The sequence below is a fragment of the Blennius ocellaris genome (assembly GCF_963422515.1).
Source record: "Blennius ocellaris genome assembly, contig: SCAFFOLD_356, whole genome shotgun sequence".
NCBI classification, from domain to species: domain Eukaryota; kingdom Metazoa; phylum Chordata; class Actinopteri; order Blenniiformes; family Blenniidae; genus Blennius; species Blennius ocellaris.
This window is the reverse complement of record NW_027662035.1, coordinates 1-6,364: the sequence shown is the minus strand read 5'-3', so window position 1 is coordinate 6,364 and position 6,364 is coordinate 1. Positions and strand designations below refer to the sequence as shown.

The window sequence follows — 6,364 nt, the reverse complement described above, 5'->3', positions numbered from 1 at the left end:
CTGTTGACCTGTTGACTTGGTGACCTGTTGACCTGTTGACCTGGTGACCTGTTGCAGGTTAAGGAGGCGTCGACTCGTCTGGAGGAGAAACTTTCCCTCATGAAGTCGAAGGAAACTTTGAAAGAGAAAATCCAGGAAATAATGAGAAACTCTGAGGTTCTGATCCAGGCTGAGGTGGAGACACACACACACACACACACACACACACACACACACACACACACACACACACACACACACACACACACACACACACACACACACACACACACAAAAATGTACCTGTTGTTTTACTGTGTGTGTGTGTGTGTGTGTGTGTGTGTGTGTGTGTGTGTGTGTGTGTGTGTAGAAGCACAGCAGTAACCAGCAGCAGTCGACCATCAGCAGCAAGTTACAAGACCTGAGGAGGCTGTTAGAGAGTTCACTGGTACACACTAGTACACACTGGTACTGGTACACACTGGTGCACTGGTACACACTGGTACACACTAGTAAACACTGGTACTGGTACACACTAGTACACACAGGTACTGGTACAGGTACACACTAGCACACACTAGTACACACTAGTACACACAGGTACTGGTACAGGTACACACTAGTACACACAGGTACTGGTACAGGTACACACTAGTACACACTAGTACACACAGGTACTGGTACAGGTACACACTAGCACACACTAGTACACACTAGTACACACAGGTACTGGTACAGGTACACACTAGTACACACTAGTACACACAGGTACTGGTACAGGTACACACTAGTGCACACTAGTACACACAGGTACTGGTACAGGTACACACTAGTACACACTAGTACACACAGGTACTGGTACAGGTACACACTAGTACACACAGGTACTGGTACAGGTACACACTAGCACACACTAGTACACACTAGTACACACAGGTACTGGTACAGGTACACACTAGTACACACAGGTACTGGTACAGGTACACACTAGTACACACTAGTACACACAGGTACTGGTACAGGTACATACTAGTACACACTAGTACACACAGGTACTGGTACAGGTACACACTAGTACACACTAGTACACACAGGTACTGGTACAGGTACACACTAGCACACACTAGTACACACAGGTACTGGTACAGGTACACACTAGTACACACAGGTACTGGTACAGGTACACACTAGCACACACTAGTACACACTAGTACACACAGGTACTGGTACAGGTACACACTAGTACACACAGGTACTGGTACAGGTACACACTAGTACACACTAGTACACACAGGTACTGGGTACAGGTACACACTAGTACACACAGGTACTGGTACAGGTACACACTAGTACACACTAGTACACACAGGTACTGGTACAGGTACATACTAGTACACACTAGTACACACAGGTACTGGTACAGGTACACACTAGTACACACTAGTACACACAGGTACTGGTACAGGTACACACTAGCACATACACACAGGTACTGGTACAGGTACACACTAGTACACACAGGTACTGGTACAGGTACACACTAGCACACACTAGTACACACTAGTACACACAGGTACTGGTACAGGTACACACTAGTACACACAGGTACTGGTACAGGTACACACTAGTACACACTAGTACACACAGGTACTGGTACAGGTACACACTAGCACACACTAGCACACACTAGTACACACAGGTACTGGTACAGGTACACACTAGTACACACTAGTACACACAGGTACTGGTACAGGTACACACTAGTACACACTAGCACACACTAGTACACACAGGTACTGGTACAGGTACACACTAGTACACACTAGTACACACTAGTACACACAGGTACTGGTACAGGTACACACTAGTACACACAGGTACTGGTACACACTAGTACACACAGGTACTGGTACAGGTACACACTAGTACACACTAGTACACACAGGTACTGGTACAGGTACATACTAGTACACACTAGTACACACAGGTACTGGTACAGGTACACACTAGTACACACTAGTACACACAGGTACTGGTACAGGTACACACTAGTACACACTAGTACACACAGGTACTGGTACAGGTACACACTAGTACACACTAGTACACACAGGTACTGGTACAGGTACACACTAGTACACACTAGTACACACAGGTACTGGTACAGGTACACACTAGTACACACTAGTACACACAGGTACTGGTACAGGTACACACTAGTACACACTAGTACACACAGGTACTGGTACAGGTACACACTAGTACACACTAGTACACACAGGTACTGGTACAGGCACACACTAGTACACACTAGTACACACAGGTACTGGTACAGGTACACACTAGTACACACTAGTACACACAGGTACTGGTACAGGTACACACTAGTACACACTAGTACACACTAGTACACACTAGTACACACAGGTACTCTGTGTCTCCAGGTTGTTCCAGATCCGGTCTTTGATCTTTTGTCGTCACTCAGTGAAGATCTGAGGAGACGCTGCTTCTACCTGGACCTCCTCTGGGTGAGCTCCTCCTGCTGCTGCACCTCCTCCTGACCTCCTCCTGACCTCCTGACCTCCTCCTGACCTCCTCCTGACCTCCTGACCTCCTGACCTCCTCCTCCTCCTGACCTCCTCCTCCTCCTGACCTCCTGACCTCCTCCTGACCTCCTGACCTCCTCCTGACCTCCTGACCTCCTCCTGACCTCCTCCTCCTCCTGACCTCCTCCTCCTCCTGACCTCCTCCTCCTCCTGACCTCCTGACCTCCTCCTGACCTCCTCCTCCTGACCTCCTCCTCCTCCTCCTGACCTCCTCCTGACCTCCTCCTCCTCCTGACCTCCTGACCTCCTCCTGACCTCCTCCTCCTCCTGACCTCCTCCTGACCTCCTCCTCCTCCTGACCTCCTGACCTCCTCCTCCTCCTGACCTCCTCCTGACCTCCTCCTCCTCCTGACCTCCTCCTCCTGACCTCCTCCTCCTCCTGACCTCCTCCTCCTGCTGCTGCACCTCCTCCTGACCTCCTCCTCCTCCTGACCTCCTCCTCCTGACCTCCTCCTCCTGACCTCCTCCTGACCTCCTCCTCCTCCTGACCTCCTGACCTCCTCCTGACCTCCTCCTCCTGGCCTCCTGCTTCTCCTGACCTCCTGACCTCCTCCTCCTCCTCCTGACCTCCTCCTCCTCCTCCTGACCTCCTCCTCCTCCTGACCTCCTCCTCCTCCTCCTGACCTCCTCCTCCTCCTGACCTCCTCCTCCTCCTGACCTCCTCCTCCTCCTGACCTCCTCCTCCTCCTCCTGACCTCCTCCTCCTCCTGACCTCCTCCTGACCTCCTCCTCCTCCTGACCTCCTCCTCCTCCTCCTGACCTCCTCCTCCTCCTCCTGACCTCCTCCTCCTCCTGACCTCCTCCTTACCTCCTCCTCCTCCTGACCTCCTCCTCCTGACCTCCTCCTCCTCCTGACCTCCTCCTCCTGCTGCTGCACCTCCTCCTGACCTCCTCCTCCTCCTGACCTCCTCCTCCTGACCTCCTCCTCCTGACCTCCTCCTGACCTCCTCCTCCTCCTGACCTCCTCCTCCTGACCTCCTCCTGACCTCCTCCTCCTCCTGACCTCCTGACCTCCTCCTGACCTCCTCCTCCTGGCCTCCTGCTTCTCCTGACCTCCTGACCTCCTCCTCCTCCTCCTGACCTCCTCCTCCTCCTCCTGACCTCCTCCTCCTCCTGACCTCCTCCTCCTCCTCCTGACCTCCTCCTCCTCCTGACCTCCTCCTCCTCCTGACCTCCTCCTCCTCCTGACCTCCTCCTCCTCCTCCTGACCTCCTCCTCCTCCTGACCTCCTCCTGACCTCCTCCTCCTCCTGACCTCCTCCTCCTCCTCCTGACCTCCTCCTCCTCCTCCTGACCTCCTCCTCCTCCTGACCTCCTCCTTACCTCCTGGTTCTGGTTCTTTGGGGTCCAGGACTGGGTCCAGCAGGAGGTCCAGCAGGGTCCCCCTGAGTCCAGAGTCCATGTCCAGGAGGGACCTGGTCCCGGGTTCCTGCAGGCCAGCAGGAGGGGTCTGGACCTCCTGGAGGACCCGGTGCTGGACCTGATCCGGTCCCTCAGCAGGTTGGTGGTGCAGTGGGGGGGCGGCTAGACCCGGGTGGGACCAGGTCTTCATTGTGTCTCTGGACTCCAGGTTGGGTTCTGGTTCTGGTTCTGGAGCAGAGAGGGACGACCGAAGACCAGAACCAGGTCAGGAAGACCAGCTGAGGCACCCAGAACCTCAGAGGTCCACCAAGACCCAGCAAAACCTTCACATCATGGTTCCTAATGGGCTGGTTCTGGACCGGTTCTGGACCGGACCTGAACCCGTCCCGGACTGGTTCTGAACAGGTGTGTGTGTGTGCAGGTCCAAGATCAGTCCAGAACCAGGGGAGCTCCAAGTCCACCAGCGCACTGAGGTGAACCTCTGGAACCTTTAGAACCTCTAGAACCTCTAGAACCTCTAGAACCTCTAGAACCAACCAACACCCAGTCCTGACTCTGTGTGTGTGATTCCAGGAGGTTCCAGGTCTCGGAGGACCGGGTGGATGAGGTTCTCGATCCAGGGTGAGTGGGAGGTTCTCCAGACGGAGGTTCTCCAGACGGAGGTTCTCTGGAGGAGCAGCAGAGGAACTCACTGTGTTCCGTGTCAGGTCCTTCAGCCTGGTGGTGAACTCTGCGCTGTGGAGAACCAACGCTGCCGCCCTGCAGGCCACTGAGGTACCCCCCCTACCCTCCTATCCTCCCCTATCCTCCCCCCCCCTACCCCCCTATCCTCCCCTCTACCCCCCCTACCCTCCTATCCTCCCCTATCCTCCCCCCCCCTACCCCCCTATCCTCCCCTCTACCCCCCCTACCCTCCTATCCTCCCCTATCCTCCCCCCCCCCTACCATCCTATCCTCCCCCCCTCTACCCCTCCTATCCTCCCCTCTACCCCCCCTACCCCCCTATCCTCCCCTCTACCCCCCCTACCCCCCTATCCTCCCCTCTACCCCCCCCTACCCTCCTATCCTCCCCTATCCTCCCCCCCTCTACCCCTCCTATCCTCCCCTCTATCCCCCCTCCCCTTTACCCCCCTATCCTCCCCTCTACCCCCTCTACCCCCCCTATCCCCCCTCTACCCCCCTTATCCTCCCCTTTACCCCCCTATCCTCCCCTCTACCCCCTCCTATCCCCCCTATCCCCCCTCTACCCCCCCTACCCTCCCCTCTACCCCCCTACCCTCCCCTCTACCTCCCCTAACCCCCCTATCCTCCCCTCTACCCCCCCTATCCTCCCCTCTACCCCCTCTACCCCCCCTATCCTCCCCTCTACCCCCTCTACCCCCCCTATCCTCCCCTCTACCCCCCCTATCCTCCCCTCTACCCCCCTATCCTCCCCTCTACCCCCCTATCCTCCCCTCTACCCCTCTATCCTCCCCTCTACCCCCCTATCCTCCCCTCTACCCCCCCTATCCTCCCCTCTACCCCCTCTACCCCCCCTATCCTCCCCTCTACCCCCCCTATCCTCCCCTTTACCCCCCTATCCTCCCCTCTACCCCCTCCTATCCCCCCTCTACCCCCCCTATCCCCCCTCTACCCCCCCTACCCTCCCCTCTACCCCCCTACCCTCCCCTCTACCTCCCCTAACCCCCCTATCCTCCCCTCTACCCCCCCTATCCTCCCCTCTACCCCCCCTATCCTCCCCTCTACCCCCTCTACCCCCCCTCCTCCCCCTCTACCCCCCCTATCCTCCCCTCTACCCCCTCTACCCCCCCTATCCTCCCCTCTACCCCCCCTATCCTCCCCTCTACCCCCCTACCCTCCCCTCTACCTCCCCTAACCCCCCTATCCTCCCCTCTACCCCCCTACCCTCCCCTCTACCTCCCCTAACCCCCCTATCCTCCCCTCTACCCCCCTACCCTCCCCTCTACCTCCCCTACCCCCCCTATCCTCCCCTCTACCCCCCTACCCTCCCCTCTACCTCCCCTAACCCCCCTATCCTCCCCTCTACCCCCCCTATCCTCCCCTCTACCCCCCTACCCTCCCCTCTACCTCCCCTAACCCCCCTATCCTCCCCTCTACCCCCCTACCCTCCCCTCTACCTCCCCTAACCCCCCTATCCTCCCCTCTACCTCCCCTAACCCCCCTATCCTCCCCTCTACCCCCCTACCCTCCCCTCTACCTCCCCTAACCCCCCTATCCTCTACCTGGTTAGGGTCCACCTGGTCGCCACGGCAACACAAACTAGTGAAGACGTTCTATTCTCTGGTCTTGATCTTCTGATTGCCCCCCCCCCTCCTCCCTCTACCCCCCCTCCCCCCCCCACCAGGAGTTTTCCCGCCTCAGCCGCCTCCAGCCGGGACCTGAACCTCTGGACCGCTG

At 57.1% G+C, this 6,364-nt stretch overlaps 1 long non-coding RNA gene across 1 annotated transcript; it reads left to right on the top strand.

Annotated features, from left to right (window-relative positions):
• The first annotated feature begins 347 nt into the window (after window positions 1-347).
• Window positions 348-4,199, top strand: LOC308148390. Its single transcript, XR_013937190.1, has 4 exons — window positions 348-427; window positions 2,424-2,507; window positions 3,936-4,084; window positions 4,155-4,199. It is a non-coding gene; the product is annotated as an uncharacterized lncRNA (long non-coding RNA).
• The last annotated feature ends 2,165 nt before the right edge of the window (window positions 4,200-6,364 follow it).